Raw genomic sequence first — 23799 nt, 5'->3', positions numbered from 1 at the left:
CTGCCAGAAGTATATGAGCAGCGTTTGATACTCGTTCGCCTTCAACGTATCGAGAATTAACATTGCAGTTCAGAAATCTAAAAATTGAAACTAAGCGACAACCTGGTTACGTCCGCCATGTTGGAGTTTAGATGCGCCACCTACAGGTCATGAAAAACACGAATAGCGCCTTCTAAAAAGAACTGTTGCATTTCATGATTCCCCGCATCAGCACCAGCAATGAGGAAGAGTGTCGCCCCCGGCGATGAAAATCACCAGCCAAATTCCAGCCATCATCCTGTAATAAAGTTGTTGTTGTTTCCTATGCACAAGACAGACAGGACGTGAAGTGAATGGGAAGTGACTGAAAAAGAAAAAAAAAGGAAAATTAAATAGACACGAGAGATCGATTCTCCATACGTCTCTTCTAAAAACTAGAAAATCATTTTTATCAGGGAGCTGTTGATGGAAAAATGAATGTCATTTAAGATATGACTACGGATTATATCAAAATTGCACGATGTAATGGGGTGTAATACCAGAAAACCACGGCTCTATTCTTCCTTGCAGGAAAACAATATGAACTGAACACAGTATATGAGTGACTGAGCTCCAACAAGAACAGAATTCGAAGACGATGAATTGAAGTACAGCGAGCCACAAGCGCTTGAGGAGCAACAACAACAACAAGAACTCAGACGAAGAAGAAGGTGGTTCTTAAGTCACGCCGTCTGTCAACTCGTAGACATGAGTGAGTGATCATTGAAACATACTTTTGAATCGACGGTGTTTGAACGAGGGTTTGCCTTAACATTACCCGGAATGCCAGTCTTGAAATCCCGTGAGCATGCAATCACGCCCCCTTTTCTGGAGTCTCAGAATAGTCATCGCCAGTGATTAAGAAGCTCACCAATCTCACAGGTGACCTTGGAGCTTAAGCTCGGAGGTCAGCCTTGCCGCCCTGATGTGACCAGAAACAGTTTGCCTCCATCGAGCAAACGCTTCGCTCTAGTTCAACATTCTTGTACAAGCGTAAAGGAGCACTTTCTGAAGACAGCTGAGATAAAATTCAGGATCTCTTCCATAGATAGCGACCTCTAGATAGCTCTAACAGAATCAACATATCAAATCGCAAAAAAAAAGAATATCAATCTCGTTTTCTTGAAAATGTCACAATGTTTATAGTTTGCTTCAGGGGGACCCGCCGTGCTTATTCAAGAATCAAGGACATTTTGGCGGTATATTCTTGTGCCTGGACTAACATATAGCCAAAGTTCCTAAGCTCTCTTATGTCAATGAATCAGACGATTTTTGACAATTCGTGAGGTGGCGCCTTCCTAATCCATTTAGATAGGCCTGCCTTGATTCATATGCAGACAAATGCACAAATCGCTTTTAGAATGTATCACCAAACAGCCCGGTTTTTATCGCTTTTTAATGCACAAATGCACAACACGAGCATCTAGGCTACATATTACATTATTCCTAGGGATGTGGACACAATTAGTCGCTATATCAGACACCCGGTGACGGAGGGCAGTTGGGAAGTGGAGAAATGTAAGCTTTAGGCACATCTTTGTGTGCTGATGATCTGGGCATGGATGAGAGTGAGGAACCTCCGCGGTGAAGCAGTTACACGAAAGACGTCTGAGTAAACGCGTTACCCGATGATCTAAACACCGGCGCAAGCAGTGGCGGTACCCACAAAAGCTAAGCGAAGTAATTTGCAGCCGTCTTGGCATTTCTCGCTCCGCTTAACGGCAGCATAGCCCGCCACAACGGGCCTAGGCCGTCGCCTACGGGCGACGCGTTTGGAGCGCAGAGAATACCAAATTCTCATCGCTGGCTTTAGGCGCGTCACATACCACATGATCTCGCTGCGAGTCCCTGTTACCGACACAGCTCGGAATAGGGCAGCGATAACTTAGCCGTACGGTCTCGATGTAAGTTTCAATACCATCGATCAACTGTTGAGCACCGTCCGACAGGCACAGTGGGCATGTGATGTCTCTGTCGCCGAAGATGATTCAAGATGACGTGTTGTTCTCTTCTGGGATGACAGTGCGCGAGTTTCACTCATGCCATCGGACGTTTGCCTTTGAAGAAAGCCACAATTTGTTATGCCGCAATTCCAGGATTGCTGACGGGGAAGCCTTGAGTAACGATGCGAAAAAAAAAAAAACAACAACAAAAAACAGAGAGCATCTATTCTAGGATTCGAGCACTGTGCGTGACCGCATTTCCTGGGAGTACCTGCGGACACAGTCGCGCCACAGTTTCATTTGATTACGTGATTTGCGTTCGTTCCAGCAGCGTCATACTTGAGTAATTTTCGTTGCCATTCGGACAATCCATATTTTGGGTGTATGCCTGCAAGAGGATGCACGACATGACTTACTGTGTAACAAGGGACAGGATGCAGGATAGCTGGTATAGATCCATGAAGACCGAGATACACTAACACGTGTGGTCGTCCTTCTGTGTCCGTGTCTCTCGGTCTTCTTCATTTACTCCCTCTGTCTTGAGTAGCAGAAGCTAGTGCGAATAAATTAATAACTATATACACAGTGCTACTTTAAGCCTCCTTTAAGGACGTCAGACAGCGTCGTCCTTAGTCACCACAGAAGCAGGAGCGTATGTTGGCTGCCATAGGTGTTCGGTGACAAAGCGTCATAATAACGGGTGTAAAGTACGCGCCTCATGTTGTGCGGAAAACACTGGACATTGTCATATAAACGAAACTTCGTGTTAACGAATAATAGCTACGTGCGGAGTCCACTGGAAGGAAAACATTCCCTAGTAATACGGTCACATTAACCATGTTTGACTGTATTGGCATTGCGGATATTGTTTACATAGGATTTATATCGTATATCCCATTTCAGGGAATGCAGATGACGTCGTTTCGAGAGAGATGGAACCAGGTAAGGTGTCATGCCATTTCTGCAAAGACCTCGGGTGACAAGAATTGCTTTGTGTTAATTTATTTCTACAACTTGTAAATTGAAGCACACTCTTTTGAATGCGTTCCAAAGCATACCCTTACGTGTCTGCACACATTATGAATCAAGCAAAATACTGGGATCTTTCGTCCGTAATATAATGTCATATACTTGGGTAAAATACTTTTCGACAGCTTCATCATCTCGCGTTTGCCTATATTTTGGCGCCTAGAAGTAGATCGGATGCTATACAAAGCTTTAGCCACCATTTGGACCATTTGTTCGAGGTACAGCAATAATAATGGCGTTCATTGTGCTACTATGCCGTTTTTACGCTGCTCTGTGTTACGCAATTAATTGGATTTGACCAGTACCACTAGCACTGGGAGACTGCCTCTGCAAGCAGAAAGTGCAACAAGCAGTCAGGCTGTCCAGCAGGTTGTCCTTGGATCAAAATAAACGGTATACTGCAACACGTTCTCGAAGACTGTGAACAGCACAACGAATATAAAAACTGGTTACACTCCCCATATTGGTGAAATATTGGTAACCTTGCCAGCCCACATGGGTTCAGTATTTTACCAGTACTAGAATGTTGCGTGGGAAGTGAAGAGTTGACGGTCCTCAATAATGCGAAAAATGACGCTCAGCCATACAAGAGAGTCGTACCGACACTCTGCTTTCGCAAATACTATTTCAAGTGGCCCAGCCTGTTAACGGGGCTTTAGCCTCCTACAAACATGTTTGTATATATCCGTCTCATTGACTTCTTCTCATAACCATAGTTATTATTGACGACACTTACGACATACCATCTTTCGCAGGTGTTGCACCCGAGCCGAGCAGTGCAGGTAAGTATATTTTTAGAGGCTTTCTTTGATGGCTTTCGCTTCTATGAGGATACTAAATTCTTCATACTTAGGTGCTCCGCTCCTAGCAGAAGAGAACGTGGAACAAGAAAGTACGTATCTTTAATGTAGAATGTATTGTCCTACAACTTGTACCTCGATTTCACGCATATTGTGGGTGATGCCTATAGAACAGAGTCAGGAAACTTCAACCGAAATGAAAAACGAAGAATGAATCTTCTTTATATTTCGCTTCACAAAGACCCGATGATTCTTCACGGATTTTGTGTGCCTGTGGGTGCGTGAAAAAGCCGAAAGAAGCATATATGTCATCGTTGCAGACGGACTACGGTGCAATCCGAAACCTAAGTATCTAAAAATTCAATGGATATATTTATTGGCTCCAGTCCCTGAAAAAATCAGAATAAACATCGAGCTCACGAATTTTAGGCAAACAAATTTAGATGCAGAAATGCCATGAATGCTGTTTTCATTTCTTTTTATCAGAAGGAAGTTCCGTGTCTTTTTTTTTTTCGTTTCGTCTTTTTTTTTTGTGTGTGTGTGTCTCCCCTCATGCATGACGATCTGGTTAGCCGTATCCTCGCTGCTTTGTGGATGGCGCATAACGAATGGCTTTTGTTCCGGTTCGAAACTTGGCCGTGTTTTGTTTATCTAAGATGACCATGGTATACCTGACTACGAATGGAGTCGACGACAAATAGCTCTTTCCAGTTGTTACAAGAAAATGAAACACATGCATCTAGGGTAAACTGCGGCACCTAGGAGAGTGTTTGACACGTAATAACGTCCCATTGTAGAGATAGACGCAATGCACATAGAAATCTGGATGTCTCGCATCACAAGCGTTTCGTACTCCATCCTGTTTGCTATGGCTTTAAGCTGAGTGGATCCGCAACATGACAACAAAAAAGAAAAACGGAAGAAATAGAGCAAGAGCCACATTTGCAGGATTAAACAAAGTACGACTCTACCGCTCGTCGGGTAGCCATCGCGTCAGCTCGGGCAGCCTGGAGCAAGACTCCAACAACTATCCATATAACCCAGAGCCTGAGGTAATGGACAGAACACTGGGCACATCACCAATGAAATTGCCATATTGGACACAATATGCATACATTCGGCCAATCAAAAGCTCCACCGTGTGGATCGCCCTGTCCTGGCTGCAATCGACTTCCACTAGTTTTCAAGCCTTCCGCTGTTATTAAAGATAAAGGAAAGAGATCTTGGGCCAAACGACATTTACTTGGCATTTATTCGGACACAAACTTTTCGACCTTGCTTGAAAGTATTCTTGTGACACTTGATGCATGTTCCAGTTGAAGAAGGCCTGAGCTTGGGCACTACAGTACCTCACTCTGTGTAAAGCATTCTATCTTCATAGTACCCAGGCCCAGGCATAGTACCCGATAACTATGTAATCTATCCACCGGCATGCCTGCTCTTATGCTGTGTTATCATGTATGTCCATTCCATTCTGAGTTTCGTTACCGATTCCAAGTCTTTTTGCTATTTCAGGGACAAAGTAAGTTCCGTGGGATAAGATTATCTCATTGAATATTCTCATCCTGTGCCAAAAATCCTGAAACGCCGTTTACTGCTCACTTACACTCATCGTCTTATGTGAAACCCACAGAAACCGATGGGTGCTGATGTAAACCCATAAACTAAGTTTCATTTTGACTCTGATGTCCATATATTATATGATATATATATTGAACCGTCTGAGATACAAGTGGAATGTCCTCTTACATTCGTCTCTGTCTGCATCCCAGCTCAGTTTTATTCACAATTGCGGCGGCTGCGTTATGCATCCTATTGATGTCCTCAATCGTCGGGCTAGGTAAGAAAAAAACTTGATCAAGTATGTTTCTATGTGTGAATCGTTTTTGCTGTAAATCCCCTTTGCTCAACGATCTCAGTGGTCAGCTGGTCTGCTCTCTGAACTAATATTTCAGAGAGAGAGATAAAAAAGAAAAACCGCGCCCACGGCGCTAGCATGCCCGTTTGAAGAAAAACAAAATGCTACGCATGATGCTCTGCGTAGGTGTCAAGTTCTCCCAAATAAGGCCGGGTAACATTTGATGGTTGAGGCGAGAGTCGAGCCTTCTAAACTTCAAAAATAAATAATTTTACTCCTCTTGGGGACTAAATACAATGCTACAAAAATAATTCATTTCAGGGGTAAATGCACGGGAGTAAATGAATGTCACAGCATGGAAACTGCAGTTCACGCTCTGTTCTAAGAGTACCAGGTGTATAGTTCGTGCATATGCGTGAAAATACTTTGAATCAAACAGTCAACCGTAATATATGGAGTGAAATACAATCTTGTGACATACAGAGGGAAAGATGTGCGAAGGAAGAAGGGATAACTGTGGGTGGAAGATTGCTAATTTGGCTGAGCGCCCTATGGTATCAAATTGACCAAGAGTGCACATTTACGTCGAGTGTTCTATTCGAAAGGGCATTTGCAAAGTTCCGTGACTATTTGCAGCCCTAGGGAGTAAATGTCGGGGCTAGGGTATTAACATGTGGAGCCTAGGGCAGTAGAAGCTGCAATTACTCTTTATTTTACCCTTTTTTTCTTAGAGTGTACGAGCCCACGTCGAGGTGCGAAACCTTCCCCTTATTCTTGCCTTGGTAGTGGATAAGCAATGTGTTTTCTCCAAACACACTGCCTTGTGCGGACACTAACTGTCTTAGTGAATTCCATCATATTAGAGGAGAGAACTCCACCAACCCCGTCATTCTGTGGGGAGGCGTTATGCTGCAGACTTCTATTCTTTATTATGTAGACTTTTTTTTATAAATATTACCAGTTCTATGGAAGTTTTCCGAGAACAAAGGTAGCACAGATGATCTACCCGAAAAAAAGGGACCCATCGCTACCATCATTCAGCAGGTCCTCATAGCTCTCACCAACCTGGCAACATTTCAGAGTATTTTGCGTCTAGATATCCCCCCTGCACACGGGAGAAAAATATTCGCGACAATGAGGGTCTTTGAGTGTGGTCTACAATTCATACGAGCTGCTATACGACGCGAAAGGGAGATTTTTAACCTGAAACGTCTCGGGGGATTCTGTGGTCCTTTTTAGTACATGTCTAAATAACAATTAAAACTGTAGAGGACTAGTAGACTTTCAAGTTGAGATGTCTACTAAACGAATTTCCATTAGGGGTCTACTAGACATCTAGATGCAGACATTCAATGAACACCTAACTCCATAGAGATCTAGTAGACGTCTACTTTTAGACGTAGTACTAAAGTCTCAACTTGTCCTTGGGTTAGACGTCTCTTATCCTACCATGTGCTACACGGAAATTAAACGAATCTTTTTACGAGTGATGAATCGATTCACTCCGTTCACGCTACTGATTGCACGCACTCTACGTCCATCAATAGTTCACCCTGCTTCGAGCTACACAAGAACTACTTCGTGGCTGATGTTGCTTCTGGTAATTCGCACCCTTTCTACCCTTTCTAAGCTACCCTTTCACGAATCTGTGATTCGTTAAAGGGTAGCTTGGTTAACACAACTTTTGTGACTGAGCACCTCATTTCAGATACATCCCTCTCAAGTGCGTCAAAGACTTGGCTTTCTTCATGCTGCAATTCATTTAGACTGAAATGTGCCGAGATTCGTTTTTAGATCACCAGAAAAACACGGACTACAGGGACTCATATTGCCTGTTCATTATGCGATACCCTGTGACATTGAAACGTCTATCAAACAGTCCCCATAGTCTGCGCATTTGTATGAATGTGTCTACACTGGACAGCAGCTTCCACGAATGTATTTTCCTAATAAAATCTAGCTTGTTGCACAGTCCCAAGCAGCACAATGTACTGCACAATGTAGTTCAAATGGTAAGACACATGCCACCCACCCCTATTGCACTCGATTTTCAGTACATTGTGCTGCTTGGGGTGCTTCATTTCTTCTATGTATTTTGTGTGCGTCGCAAGTGAGTGAAACTACCTTTCAAATTGGACTTGGGTGAACGGCACGATCTCCTTTTCACCGTCAGGTTGGAAGCTTGAAATGGCACAGGCGAATAAGATGCGAGAGTATTATGTGTTTCTCTTATCTTGATTATTAGTGCATATAGCTTCCATTACCTGGCAAAGACGCATCTTATCACATGTGTCATCATGCACGAAGCGGTACGGCGTACCTCATATCTTATGGAGTTCGCCGTATATCTCCAATCAGTGGGTACATTTCCTTTTGTAAATGTACCTTTTGCTCACGGGTACATGTTACTGGGCGTGGGGTGTAGTGTTGGCATGGCTGTCTGCTTATAGGCGTTTTCGTCTTGTTTCATCACGGCGCATACGAGACCAACTCAGTGTCTTGATTGGTTCATAGATATCCTGTGTTGTAACGCCACACAGTAAGGAAACAGAACACATGGACACATCAGTAAGGACGATGAGTTGGTGCGACATGAACTGTGCTGACATTAGGAGCCTCCACGGAAACCCACAGAAAATATCGGACGAGGATCCAATGCAGTCTTGACATTGTGTAGCGGCTTGTGAAGTGTGGATTGCTGCACTGCTTGCCCAGAGCCTTACCAATAAGCGCTTCGTGTCGCCTAAAGTAACATATAGTACTGCTGTTATTCTATATCAGTAGGACCTTGAGTAGTCATTACTAACGGATGGCATCAGATAAGGCCACGGCTGAAACGGCCTTGTGCCACAAAACCATAGATTTCAAAAGATAGACAAAATTCTCACAATATGCTGAACCCTCGTTTGCATAACTGCCGATAATCAGACAACCTCACTTCATGACCGTTTTTCTTCGGAACCGCTCAGCAGCCACGGAAATCTACATCAGTGGTATGACACTGGCTTATTTGACTGCGAACGAGGTTTTAGTCCAAGTAGGGTAAAACGGAGGTATTATCGTCTCGTTATTACGACTGATCCCATGACCCGCAGAGAGGTCCCAGGGGTAGGCTACAGAGGGTGACACGTGTAGGGCGCAAATATGTACTGTAAGCACTGCAGCATAAACGGGCATACTGGACCCGACTTCACAGTGCGGCTGCTGTCGAGCACGTAAGAATCACTGGAAGGAAGCGGTCACTGGGTTTTGTATGACAATGCGTTTTGTGACCAAAATCTGCGGTAACGGTGGTGGTCATATTAAAGGGCGTTCACCCTATAGGTATGGCGTACGTGTGATTACTTCTCCTAGGGTAGCAAACGTAACCACCGAACATACGTAACATCAAGGAGGGCTCACGTGCAGATATATATTGGATTGTCCATGTATAATCGAAGTATGTAGTTACAGACTTTTTTTTTTTTTTTACAGATATGCAACGCACAAAGACAGTACAGCTACAACGGTGGCTACGACCTCTTCGACATCGACCACAGTGACTTCGGAAACTTACGTCGCGACCCCAATTTTACCCATGATTTTGCGGACGCGCATTACGTCAAAAAGTTTACGCACGCATTATTTGGGGACAGCAGTGCGCTTTGAATATCTGTGACTACTCTCATGTAAGACCGTAGTGAGATACTGTAAACCATAAACGTCACAATATATACGTTATATACATGTACAGTGTCTTACTCTGTCTTGAGATGCTCGATGACCTGAAAAGGAATTATTTTTTGTGGACGCTTTTTCGTTTCATGCCTCGCAAGCGAGAATCGGATACTATCTTGATGCCTGCACAGAGCTATTTCGTCTCGACACCGAACACGCAACAAAAAATATGATCAGGGGACATTCCTCGAAATAGTTCCACTGATAATAGCACAGAGCGGCACGTAGTTGGGCCCGTTTGTGTATTATATGGAAGGTAACCCGCGGGCGAGAGACGAAACACTCGCTTTTTTAAAATTTACTTATCAGCTTATCAACAAAACAACGCTGGACTGTCAACAGATTGAGTGAAAGAACAAGTGATGATAAAGCTGTGGCACAAGGCCCTGGATAATAAAAGTAGCGCCAACTCCTCATTCCCTCAAACGAGCCCTCGCCTCGACAGTGGTGCCGCCTGGATGGCTGCACCGTTGCAGAGGACAGCCGTGTTATAGCCGTGTTCAAGCCAGCAGAACATTAGTGTTTGTTTTGATTGCTGGTTCTGGATATGTTTCTGTCAAATGTCCTCACGACGAGGCCAGTGGAGATGACCCCGTCGGTTAATGTAACTTGAACGTCGAGTAAGTTAACCGTTACAGTGGAATATGAATGAGTAAATTTTATGGAAGGGTGAGGTTGGTTGATGTCGTTAATAAATTCATTTAGGTCATCCTCTGAATGCGGCCATATCATGAAAATGTCATCAAGGAAGCGCTTATAGAAGGTGGGCTTTTCCTCACGTTTGGACAAAAAGCTTCTTCTAGGGATCCCATAAAAATGTTGGGATAACCCGGCGCCATCTTAGTGCCCATGGCCGTTCCGTTAACTTGTAAGTGGGGCTTGCTATCGAATTCAAAGTTATTGTTTTTAAGAATTAGATTGAGAAAAGTAGAAAGAACAATGGGGTCAAACGCATGACCTGAGTATTTTTGGAATGCCTCCTCTGCTGCGAGGATGTCGTCGTCGTGCGGGATATTTGTGTAGAGGGAGGACACGTCTAGCGTAACTAATATGCTCGAAGAGGAAGGTTCACACTCCGTTAGTAATTCGAGAAAATTGTTTGTATCCCTAATGTAAGAAGGCAGTTGCGGCGGTATATCCTTCAGTATGTAGTCCACAAAACTAGATAGTTTCTCGGTAGCAGTCCCATTGCATGACACTATTGGGCGGCCTGGGTTTCCGGGTTTGTGTATTTTTGGACACATGTAGAACCTGCCTGGTCTGGTATCCTTAGGAAGCAAGTAATCGCATACGGTGCCGTCTATGATTTTCTTAGCGTTAAGGTCTTAACAAGTGCTTAACAATATCGGCGGTAATTTGCGCAGTAGGATCAGCATCGAGGGCTTTGTAAAATGCTGTGCAAGAGAGCAGGCGTAGGCCTTCCTCTATATAGTCGTTCTTGTCCATTACTACAATTGCACCGCCTTTCTCCGCACGCTTAATTACTAAGTCGCTTCGTTTCTGGAGGTTAGAAAGACTGCGTTGTACAGCCGGTGTTAAATTTGCCTTTGTCCTACGGCTAGGTGGGTTGATGTGCGCACTGATAATGTCAGTTTGGACTGCTCGTATGTACATATCTAGAGTTTTATCGCGGTTGGCTTCCGAAATAAAGTTAGAGGGTTGTTTAAATGGTTGGACATCTCCTTGAGGTTTGTCGTGAAAATATTCTTTGAGGCGCATACGTCGTGCGAAGTTGTCCAAGTCTAAATGCAGCTGGTATTCATTTGGCTTTCCGTAATTGTGACAGAACGGGAAGCCACGACTAAGTAGTGAAATGTCCGAATCAGTAAGGGAGTGATTCGGATATTTACTGATTCGGATATTTACTGATACTGCACATCTTGCTGTTACCATTCTAGGTTATATATGTCACTCTGCTGAGTTACACAGCAGACGGCGTAGACAGGAACACATCTGGACCTATAGAGCGAAAGGAACTTTGCCATTCACTTGTGCACTGGATCTGTGACCTGCTCCCAGCCTCGGAAACAAGATTGCTTGCGCTGATATCATACACCGATAAAAAACAACCTGGCTTCTTCGGGACTCTGCAGTCGGCGGCGATCGTGGCCCGAACTAACATTTTGCTGTTACCATTCTAGGTTATATGTGCCACTCTGCTGAGTTACACTGCAGACAGCGTAGACAGGAACACACCTGGATCTACAGCGAAGGAACTTTGCCATTCACGTCTGCACCGGGTCTGTGACCTGCTCCCAGCCTCGGAAACAAGTCTGCTTGCGCTGATATTGTAAACCGATATAAACCAACCTGGCTTCTTCAGGACTCTGCAGTCGGCGGCGATCGTCGCCCGAACTAACATCTTGCTGTTACCATTCTAGGTTATATATGCAGCTCTGCTGAGTTACACTGCAGACAGCGTAGACAGGAACACACCTGGATCTACAGCGAAGGAACTTTGCCATTCACGTCTGCACTGGGTCTGTGACCTGCTCCCAGCCTCGGAAACAAGTCTGCTTGCGCTGATATTGTAAACCGATATAAACCAACCTGGCTTCTTCGGGACTCTGCAGTCGGCGGCGATCGTCGCCCGAACTAACATCTTGCTGTTACCATTCTAGGTTATATATGCAGCTCTGCTGAGTTACACTGCAGACAGCGTAGACAGGAACACACCTGGATCTACAGCGAAGGAACTTTGCCATTCACGTCTGCACCGGGTCTGTGACCTGCTCCCAGCCTCGGAAACAAGTCTGCTTGCGCTGATATTGTAAACCGATATAAACCAACCTGGCTTCTTCAGGACTCTGCAGTCGGCGGCGATCGTGGCCCGAACTAACATCTTGCTGTTACCATTATAGGTTATATATGCAACTCTGCTGAGTTACACTGCAGACAGCGTAGACAGGAGCACACCTGGACCTACAGCGAAGGAACTTTGCCATTCACGTCTGCACTGGGTCTGTGACCTGATCCCAGCCTCGGAAACAAGTCTGCTTGCGCTGATATTGTACACCGATAAAAACCAACCTGGCTTCTTCGGGACTCTGCAGTCGGCGGCGATCGTGGCCCGAACTAACATCTTGCTGTTACCATTCTAGGTTATATATGCAACTCTGCTGAGTTACACTGCAGACAGCGTAGACAGGAACACACCTGGACCTACAGCGAAGGAACTTTGCCATTCACGTCTGCACTGGGTCTGTGACCTGCTCCCAGCCTCGGAAACAAGTCTGCTTGCGCTGATATTGTACACCGATAAAAACCAACCTGGCTTCTTCGGGACTCTGCAGTCGGCGGCGATCGTGGCCCGAACTAACATCTTGCTGTTACCATTCTAGGTTATATATGCAACTCTGCTGAGTTACACTGCAGACAGCGTAGACAGGAGCACACCTGGACCTAGAGCGAAGGAACTTTGCCATTCACGTCTGCACTGGGTCTGTGACCTGCTCCAAGCCTCGGAAACAAGTCTGCTTGCGCTGATATTGTAAACCGATATAAACCAACCTGGCTTCTTCGGGACTCTGCAGTCGGCGGCGATCGTGGCCCGAACTAACATCTTGCTGTTACCATTCTAGGTTATATATGCAGCTCTGCTGAGTTACACTGCAGACAGCGTAGACAGGAACACACCTGGATCTACAGCGAAGGAACTTTGCCATTCACGTCTGCACCGGGTCTGTGACCTGCTCCCAGCCTCGGAAACAAGTCTGCTTGCGCTGATATTGTAAACCGATATAAACCAACCTGGCTTCTTCGGGACTCTGCAGTCGGCGGCGATCGTCGCCCGAACTAACATCTTGCTGTTACCATTCTAGGTTATATATGCAGCTCTGCTGAGTTACACTGCAGACAGCGTAGACAGGAACACACCTGGATCTACAGCGAAGGAACTTTGCCATTCACGTCTGCACCGGGTCTGTGACCTGCTCCCAGCCTCGGAAACAAGTCTGCTTGCGCTGATATTGTAAACCGATATAAACCAACCTGGCTTCTTCAGGACTCTGCAGTCGGCGGCGATCGTGGCCCGAACTAACATCTTGCTGTTACCATTATAGGTTATATATGCAACTCTGCTGAGTTACACTGCAGACAGCGTAGACAGGAACGCACCTGGACCTACAGCGAAGGAACTTTGCCATTCACGTCTGCACTGGGTCTGTGACCTGCTCCAAGCCTCGGAAACAAGTCTGCTTGCGCTGATATTGTAAACCGATATAAACCAACCTGGCTTCTTCGGGACTCTGCAGTCGGCGGCGATCGTCGCCCGAACTAACATCTTGCTGTTACCATTCTAGGTTATATATGCAGCTCTGCTGAGTTACACTGCAGACAGCGTAGACAGGAACACACCTGGACCTGCAGCGAAGGAACTTTGCCATTCACGTCTGCACTGGGTCTGTGACCTGCTCCCAGGCTCGGAAACAAGTCTGCTTGCGCTGATATTGTACACCGATAAAAACTAACCTGGCTTCTTCGGGACTCTGCAGTCGGCGGCGATCGTGGCCCGAACTAACATCTTGCTGTTACCATTCTAGGTTATATATGCAACTCTGCTGAGTTACACTGCAGACAGCGTAGACAGGAACACACCTGGACCTACAGCGAAGGAACTTTGCCATTCACGTCTGCACTGGGTCTGTGACCTGCTCCCAGCCTCGGAAACAAGTCTGCTTGCGCTGATATTGTAAACCGATATAAACCAACCTGGCTTCTTCGGGACTCTGCAGTCGGCGGCGATCGTCGCCCGAACTAACATCTTGCTGTTACCATTCTAGGTTACATATGCAGCTCTGCTGAGTTACACTGCAGACAGCGTAGACAGGAACACACCTGGATCTACAGCGAAGGAACTTTGCCATTCACGTCTGCACCGGGTCTGTGACCTGCTCCCAGCCTCGGAAACAAGTCTGCTTGCGCTGATATTGTAAACCGATATAAACCAACCTGGCTTCTTCAGGACTCTGCAGTCGGCGGCGATCGTGGCCCGAACTAACATCTTGCTGTTACCATTATAGGTTATATATGCAACTCTGCTGAGTTACACTGCAGACAGCGTAGACAGGAACACACCTGGACCTACAGCGAAGGAACTTTGCCATTCACGTCTGCACCGGGTCTGTGACCTGCTCCCAGCCTCGGAAACAAGATTGCTTGCGCTGATATCGTACACCGATAAAAACCAACCTGGCTTCTTCGGGACTCTGCAGTCGGCGGCGATCGTGGCCCGAACTAACATCTTGCTGTTACCATTCTAGGTTATATATGCAACTCTGCTGAGTTACACTGCAGACAGCGTAGACAGGAACACACCTGGACCTACAGCGAAGGAACTTTGCCATTCACGTCTGCACTGGGTCTGTGACCTGCTCCCAGCCTCGGAAACAAGTCTGCTTGCGCTGATATTGTAAACCGATATAAACCAACCTGGCTTCTTCGGGACTCTGCAGTCGGCGGCGATCGTCGCCCGAACTAACATCTTGCTGTTACCATTCTAGGTTATATATGCAGCTCTGCTGAGTTACACTGCAGACAGCGTAGACAGGAACACACCTGGATCTACAGCGAAGGAACTTTGCCATTCACGTCTGCACCGGGTCTGTGACCTGCTCCCAGCCTCGGAAACAAGTCTGCTTGCGCTGATATTGTAAACCGATATAAACCAACCTGGCTTCTTCAGGACTCTGCAGTCGGCGGCGATCGTGGCCCGAACTAACATCTTGCTGTTACCATTCTAGGTTATATATGCAACTCTGCTGAGTTACACTGCAGACAGCGTAGACAGGAACACACCTGGACCTACAGCGAAGGAACTTTGCCATTCACGTCTGCACTGGGTCTGTGACCTGCTCCCAGCCTCGGAAACAAGTCTGCTTGCGCTGATATTGTAAACCGATATAAACCAACCTGGCTTCTTCGGGACTCTGCAGTCGGCGGCGATCGTCGCCCGAACTAACATCTTGCTGTTACCATTCTAGGTTATATATGCAGCTCTGCTGAGTTACACTGCAGACAGCGTAGACAGGAACACACCTGGATCTACAGCGAAGGAACTTTGCCATTCACGTCTGCACCGGGTCTGTGACCTGCTCCCAGCCTCGGAAACAAGTCTGCTTGCGCTGATATTGTAAACCGATATAAACCAACCTGGCTTCTTCAGGACTCTGCAGTCGGCGGCGATCGTGGCCCGAACTAACATCTTGCTGTTACCATTATAGGTTATATATGCAACTCTGCTGAGTTACACTGCAGACAGCGTAGACAGGAGCACACCTGGACCTACAGCGAAGGAACTTTGCCATTCACGTCTGCACTGGGTCTGTGACCTGCTCCAAGCCTCGGAAACAAGTCTGCTTGCGCTGATATTGTAAACCGATATAAACCAACCTGGCTTCTTCGGGACTCTGCAGTCGGCGGCGATCGTCGCCCGAACTAACATCTTGCTGTTACCATTCTAGGTTATATATGCAGCTCTGCTGAGTTACACTGCAGACAGCGTAGACAGGAACACACCTGGATCTACAGCGAAGGAACTTTGCCATTCACGTCTGCACCGGGTCTGTGACCTGCTCCCAGCCTCGGAAACAAGTCTGCTTGCGCTGATATTGTAAACCGATATAAACCAACCTGGCTTCTTCAGGACTCTGCAGTCGGCGGCGATCGTGGCCCGAACTAACATCTTGCTGTTACCATTATAGGTTATATATGCAACTCTGCTGAGTTACACTGCAGACAGCGTAGACAGGAGCACACCTGGTCCTACAGCGAAGGAACTTTGCCATTCACGTCTGCACTGGGTCTGTGACCTGCTCCAAGCCTCGGAAACAAGTCTGCTTGCGCTGATATTGTAAACCGATATAAACCAACCTGGCTTCTTCGGGACTCTGCAGTCGGCGGCGATCGTCGCCCGAACTAACATCTTGCTGTTACCATTCTAGGTTATATATGCAGCTCTGCTGAGTTACACTGCAGACAGCGTAGACAGGAACACACCTGTATCTACAGCGAAGGAACTTTGCCATTCACGTCTGCACCGGGTCTGTGACCTGCTCCCAGCCTCGGAAACAAGTCTGCTTGCGCTGATATTGTAAACCGATATAAACCAACCTGGCTTCTTCAGGACTCTGCAGTCGGCGGCGATCGTGGCCCGAACTAACATCTTGCTGTTACCATTATAGGTTATATATGCAACTCTGCTGAGTTACACTGCAGACAGCGTAGACAGGAGCACACCTGGACCTACAGCGAAGGAACTTTGCCATTCACGTCTGCACTGGGTCTGTGACCTGCTCCCAGCCTCGGAAACAAGTCTGCTTGCGCTGATATTGTACACCGATAAAAACCAACCTGGCTTCTTCGGGACTCTGCAGTCGGCGGCGATCGTGGCCCGAACTAACATCTTGCTGTTACCATTCTAGGTTATATATGCAACTCTGCTGAGTTACACTGCAGACAGCGTAGACAGGAACACACCTGGACCTACAGCGAAGGAACTTTGCCATTCACGTCTGCACTGGGTCTGTGACCTGCTCCCAGCCTCGGAAACAAGTCTGCTTGCGCTGATATTGTACACCGATAAAAACCAACCTGGCTTCTTCGGGACTCTGCAGTCGGCGGCGATCGTGGCCCGAACTAACATCTTGCTGTTACCATTCTAGGTTATATATGCAACTCTGCTGAGTTACACTGCAGACAGCGTAGACAGGAACACACCTGGACCTACAGCGAAGGAACTTTGCCATTCACGTCTGCACTGGGTCTGTGACCTGCTCCCAGGCTCGGAAACAAGTCTGATTGCGCTGATATTGTACACCGATAAAAACCAACCTGGCTTCTTCGGGACTCTGCAGTCGGCGGCGATCGTGGCCCGAACTAACATCTTGCTGTTACCATTCTAGGTTATATATGCCACTCTGCTGAGTTACACTGCAGACAGCGTAGACAGGAACACACCTGGACCTACAGCGAAGGAACTTTGCCATTCACGTCTGCACTGGGTCTGTGACCTGCTCCCAGCCTCGGGAACAAGTCTGCTTGCGCTGATATTGTACACCGATAAACACCAACCTGACTTCTTCCTCAGAGGCCCGGGGAGCGGTGGTCACTGTGAGGTGTGACGGGGAGAAAGGTGCAGGAGACGGGACACTCGTGTCGCTGACGGCACACAGTGCAGAAGCGCTTGACAGAGGTACAGGGACAATGAGTTGGTCTACTTTGCGTGTCAGAGTCATTCTTGGTTGGTAGCACGGGAAGAAACCGGGCTATTATAGCCTACACCCGTGGGATAATCTACCTAAATAACGGCAGATCCCACAAGATGCAGAGGGAAACCCTGCCCTGACCCCAAAGAAACAAAAGGCTACCAGACGTATACATTTATTCTTCCTTAGCATACATAGTGCATTATAGCATTGCACTGTCACACACCAAAACGTCCAAGTCAATGCTGTGGCACTTACTGGATTAAGCACGAAATGTATTGACTTCTACGAAAGGTCCTTACCTCTGCTGATATCGACAAAGTACAGGGCTCTCGAAAAGGAATGTACCAAATGCATCAGGCGTCATAACAAATACGACCTGCATTATTTTCTGTGGGTTGGCTTAATGGGGCGTGCACAGAGCACGCTGCTGAGCAGAGCACACCTACATACGAGTATGCACCTGCCAAAGAAAATTTAGGACTATACTGCAAATTATTGTCCCACTACAGGAGAGCAATACCTCAGTCACACGGGCTAACTTAGTGTCCCTTACTTGAACCGCACTCTGTCCTGGTCATGCAATTTCACCACGCTCCTGCTACCCAGTATAAGTAAGTGCCACTAAGCACCCATGGTTATGACAATGGGCGAGCTTGAACTCCCGCCTTACATAAAAAAGTAAACCATAGTTTCGTCGTAAAATCACTTTTCTTACGCCACTAAAGACGACTTTACGCAAAAAAAAATATATATATATATAAAGATGGGGGAAAAGCCATTAAAAAAAAATAAGTAAATGATGCTAGACGTGTTTGAAATTCAAACTTACAGATTAAAATGGCTTCTATGGCTGCACGTAGAGGAACAGATACTCATTGAACGATGCGACAGCACCAGAGCGACAGCACCTCTGGTGCTGTCGCATCGTTCAATGAGTATCTATATATATATATATATATATATATACGAGGGTGGTTCCATAAGTTTCCGGCCCGACCAACTTTTAATAGTCATACAGACGAAACAAGTGTATCACTTTTCGACATGGTCACCCTTAACTTCGATGCAGTTTTGACACCTTTCAACCAGCATTCTTATATACTTGAAAAAATAGTCAGAAGTTTTGTCCACAAAATGCTGGAAAACTGCCACTTGCACCTCACTATCGTTTTCAAATCTCCGTCCTCTGAGATCCCTCTTCTAGTTTGAGAACAGGAAGTAGTCACTCGGTGCCAAGTCTGGACTGTAGGGTGGGTGGTGGATTTCTTCGAAGCCGCACTCCTTCAGTGCAGCCTTGGCAATAGAAGCCGTGTGCACTCTAAAAATGGTGACACTTTTGTGACGCGTTGCAAGCGTCACTTTTTTGCAAAAAAGTGACGCTTGCAACGCGTCACTTGCTCGCGCGTCACTTGTCGCTTGCACACGCGCTCAAGTGTCACTTTCAGACTCTTTTAGTTGCTTTTTGCTTTTTGAAGCATGTGTCACGAGAGCTCTCACAGCAAGTGTCACGAGCAAGGTCTAAAAACAGAGCTTCACCGCATAGCACGCCGAAGGCCAACAATGGTATACTGAATGATGGATGTTGATTGAATGATGCACTGTTGATTAGCTGAAAACAGGAGGCGCATGTCTTTTTGGGACACTTATGCATTTATGTCTAGTGTCCAGATAAGGCTTACCCTCCCGTTTTCAACAAATCAACGGTGATAAAAACATCGACCTGTACAATGGTTGGCCGTCGGCGTGCTGTGCGATGAAGCTCTGTGTTTAGATTGCAGGAGGTGTCGTGGTCACGATGGTGCTGGTGAAAGGGCTCTCCGTTGTCGGCCTCACAGAGGTGCCGGCTGTGCTGTTTCGGGTTTTTCCTAGGTTTTCCTCAGACACTTTGAGACATATGATGTCGGCACAGGACGGACATTCCCCCACGGCGTCAGTCGTGACGTTGCCCTCGTGGTCACGACATTGCCTATTTGCATAAAAGTTGAGTGTGTTGTCTCAATCCCAATCTCGACAACCTTGGTAGCGCATTGAGTGCGCGCCCACTAGCCCGCACGAGCACACAGGGGAAGGAGCCAAGGTCTCCGATCGAGCGTGAGACATCTGCTTAACTTTTATGCAAAAGGCCCAACAAAATGTGGCTGTATAGACCTCAGAGATGGGTGAAACATGCAGCGGGCACTGACACCTGATGTAAGTGGAAGGCACGCTCACATGCTAGGCGTCATATGAAAAGAAAAACATTTTATTTCAGAATAGACACACTGCGAGGCAATCGGCGAGCACAGAGTTCAATACCCTGTTGGTGGATGAATCCGTAGAATCCCTTCTAAGATGGCAGTCGTTGCGCGAAATGCATCTCGAAATACAAGGTTGTCTTGAAGGGAAGCATGGTAACTGAATAATTAGCAAAATAGTTTCATTTATGTTTGCGTTGACGACTCACACCTATTCTGAAATTTCCTAATAGGGGTTCTGCAGGTCCTAAGCATAAGTGGTCAGTTTAGATCACGACACATTAAAAAGGAGATAACTGAGGACAAACGAAATGCAGAACGTAATTGGAAGAAACGGTGCAATGAGGTCAGAAGAACAATAGCCCGCAAGGCCTCCATTCTCGGGAGCTACTCAAAAACATTTGAAATTTTCTTCATCGCTGTAACTTGCCAATTTGGATGTCAAAGAATTATGGCGCACAGATTTGAATGTGCACTGGTGATGGACGGTTATTACGTGGAATAATAGGCGTCGCGCATGGGGTGCAGACGCGGGGATGCGGTTGTCTGCTAGGCAACAACTTCACATGCATAAAGTTAGGTATTTCCTAATGCTTTGGGGAAAGCAAGGTGGTTTCCGAAAGTGTGCTCGCGTTCGTCAGCGGGGCAGAGACACAGAGACAACGCGGCACACTTGGCTCCAGTTTATCCTACAGCCTTCCTGTGTTTACATGATTTTATTGCGTTCGTCGTTCCGAAAAGAAAAGAAACCCCAAAGAACTTACCGATATGTCCGTGCTTCACCGGAGGGTGCCCACACACGATACACTATCCTGTCGGGCAAATGGATGCGAACGGTGTGATCTCAATCTGATATAGGACAGGCACTCGCATGGATCATACACATAGATTCCTCGAGCTGTTCCAGTAACATCAACGTCTGAGTCGTCAGAGTATTCTCGAGGGCGAGTTAGATAAGCCATTTTAGCAGATGGAACACGACGCGAGAAACATAGTGCGCGTCTTCGCTTTGAACTGGCCAAGACTTGCCCATTGTTGGTAGCGGAATGAAAAAACATAGCGATCCGAAGCGTTCAAACAGCGAAAATATCAAACTATGTGTCACGGGCAACGGCCGCAGCTGTGGCTAGTGTAACAACTCAATTCTCACAAGCCCTCCCAGGCTTGAGTAATTAGCTATGACACCTCAACCACCTCGCTGACAACCATAAACGCGTTTCCGGTTCCTGTATAAGGACTAAGTTCGCTCTGTGACACTTTCCGAATCCAGGTTTGGGCTCGCCCCAAAGTGTCACACCAATTTCATGTGTCACTAAAGTGTCACCGTTTTTAGAGTGTGGACAGGGGCATTGTCCTGGAGCAACTGGATACCTCGACTCAACCTGCCGCGCCTCTTTTCCTTGATGGCGCCTCGCAGTTGGTGCAGGAGTGAAGCATAATAAGTCGCATTCACTGTGGTGTCGATGAGGAGGATCGCGTGACAATCCCAAAATATTGTTGCCATGATCTTCTTTGTGGATTGTGTGCCTTGGCTTTTCTTGGGGGTGCTTAGCCAACTTACTTGGTGCAAATTATAAACTTGCTGCAAATGGTATCTGAAATGCGCGCCAGAACCGCCTCATAGAGATAGCAGACGATTCTTGGAACGTTCTCATTGGCTCAGTTGAGTTACGGTTTTATAATACCGTAGTTATGATCTGACCCCTTTGTCGGCGTGTAAAATGCAACAACATTTGACAAAAGTAGAACTCACATTCAGTTACCGCAACGAAAACCATCATATCGAAAAAAGCTTCTAATTTCTGTAGCTAAAAATAGGCGTCGGGTTGCGAGAGTAGCGTCATGAGAGCGACCCGGATGTGGGGAGCGGAAGCGCAGCAGACGACGACGTGTTTGAAGGGCGTTCTTGGCTACTCGGTGCATATCGTCATCTTCTCAGCGTCGCGGTGACGGTGACGAACAGCGCTGACGGCTGCGCTGCGATGAGATGGCCAAGAACGCGCCCCTGGTAGCTTAGAAATCACAAGGAGACGCTAGAAGCAAAGACCTGAGGAGGAAAATGGGAGAGAGCAAAGGAGTTGAACGGAGGGACTTTCCTCCTCAACGACAAAGCGCGGGCTTCGCCGTGTTGTAGTAGCCGAAGCCGACCGGAAGTGCATGAGCGCCAGATAACCATGCCAATCCACAAAACAAAAAAACAAAAATGGCAGCTGGTGCAGGTACGTATTCGTTTTTCTGCCTCCCGAATGTGCCTCTCCAAATATTGTACGCTGCAACGTCATGCTAGCCTTTTATATCAGGTCTCGTATACCCGTTTCAACAACAGGTTGTGCTAGCATGACAAATAATGTCTGTAAACACTTAAGCTGAGTAATTTCTTACGGGGACGGAACGTAAATACTAAAATTTTCAGCGCGTGTTACCGATATAACTTGGTCTGTGCAAGAAGTTAGATATTGTAAGCTACTCTGTCATATTCAAAAATGCATGAACGGTGATCTGGGTTGATATGTGACCTCCATTGAGCTCGACGTCTTCACTAAGCAGACACACAGACACAGGAAAATGGGATGCCTTAAAGGTGATAGGTGCTGTTATAGTTGTAGATAAGATTCTGAGTAAACGTAGGACGCTTGTCGCCTAAATATTAAAGGATAATTTGCACATGTAACGAACATGACTGTTTGAACTCGTTTATTGGTCTTGCCGTGACCTCCGCCTCACTGGCTCATGAAGAGCACTTGTTTTGTCAGCTTGCTCATGATGTAGGTCTACTGCGATTTTTCCGTTATCTTGCGGGACAGTTCATGCAGCCTCAACAGCAGGAACCGCTTCATGATCACTTTCACCAGTGAGGTGATATGCTCGGACTCAGAGCTATAGTCGTCCAACAGATGTTCTTGATCTATGTAGTGGGCATTATGGTAGAGTTATGCTGCATTGTTCATGACAATGTGATTAACCAAAATAGACTTCTGCTCAATTCATTTTGACTTGAAGGAAATTCACTGCACGTATATGCATGTAGAGACTCTGTTTTCAAATTTGTTGCTTGCGCGCTCTCATTTTCAAAATTTTTTAAATCCTAATTTCACAGGCTGTGGACACGCAGTCATATGCTCTGGAATGACATTAATGTAGCACCGTGCCTCGCAAAGAAGTGAAAGCGCTTCATCACCGTCAGAAGAAGGTATCGCCAGAGTGTGGAGCCAAGCATTAATAGTAAAGCTTTGTACCACAGTATAACTAAACAGTTTTCAGTATTTGCTTATACACTGTAATACCTATTTCTTAGATGTACTTTACTCTGTGCTACATTGAACACTTAGTGACAGCAACAGCCAGTATCCAGCACTTCTTGTTTGAGCAAAGCAGTGATTCGACTAGTGGACTGCACTTTACAACAGAGTGAATATCCCTGTGCACGATGGTGTGTTTGAGTTGACCATAAGTTTAAGCTAATGTGACGTTTGTCTGAAAGAGCATTCACTGTATAATGCTCGAAACTGAGGTATTGATTTTGCACTTGCACGTTAGTTACACACCTCGGTCATAGCTTTTGCATATCTCTGACATTAGTACTTTTCTGGAACTGTTACTTACTTGTACTGTAATACAAACCTTGATTATTACTGCCTACTCCTGCCAGAGGCGACAAGATGTAATTATATAAGCAGGTAAGGAAACAAATGTAAGTAACTAGTATTTTCTTAAGAGGCATCGTGTGTGTACACTACCTCATCCTTGCTCCAATATTGCTTTTATCTCTCCTGTTATTCAAAGCCCATACCACTTTTTGCATATGAAATAAATTGTAATGTACCACATCTTATTCAAGTGTCCTTCAAGCATATTTCATGGACAAGTGTAGAATAAACATCACGGATTGATTGATATTGATGATATTGATAGAAGTAAGACCTATGGCACCTCAACAGTTCTCATCCTCCATGAATAGAAATAATGATTTGATTATTTCTGTCTCCAATAAAG

General features: G+C 46.2%; 1 long non-coding RNA gene across 1 annotated transcript; it reads left to right on the top strand.

Annotated features, from left to right (window-relative positions):
* Positions 1 to 695: 695 nt before the first annotated feature.
* Positions 696 to 3911, top strand: LOC135374041 (uncharacterized). Its single transcript, XR_010416729.1, has 4 exons — positions 696 to 730; positions 2865 to 2903; positions 3746 to 3772; positions 3844 to 3911. It is a non-coding gene; the product is annotated as an uncharacterized LOC135374041 (long non-coding RNA).
* Positions 3912 to 23799: the final 19888 nt, after the last annotated feature.

Source organism: Ornithodoros turicata, unplaced genomic scaffold (assembly GCF_037126465.1).
Source record: "Ornithodoros turicata isolate Travis unplaced genomic scaffold, ASM3712646v1 Chromosome41, whole genome shotgun sequence".
NCBI classification, from domain to species: Eukaryota; Metazoa; Arthropoda; class Arachnida; order Ixodida; family Argasidae; genus Ornithodoros; species Ornithodoros turicata.
This window is presented reverse-complemented; position numbering and strand designations above follow the sequence as displayed.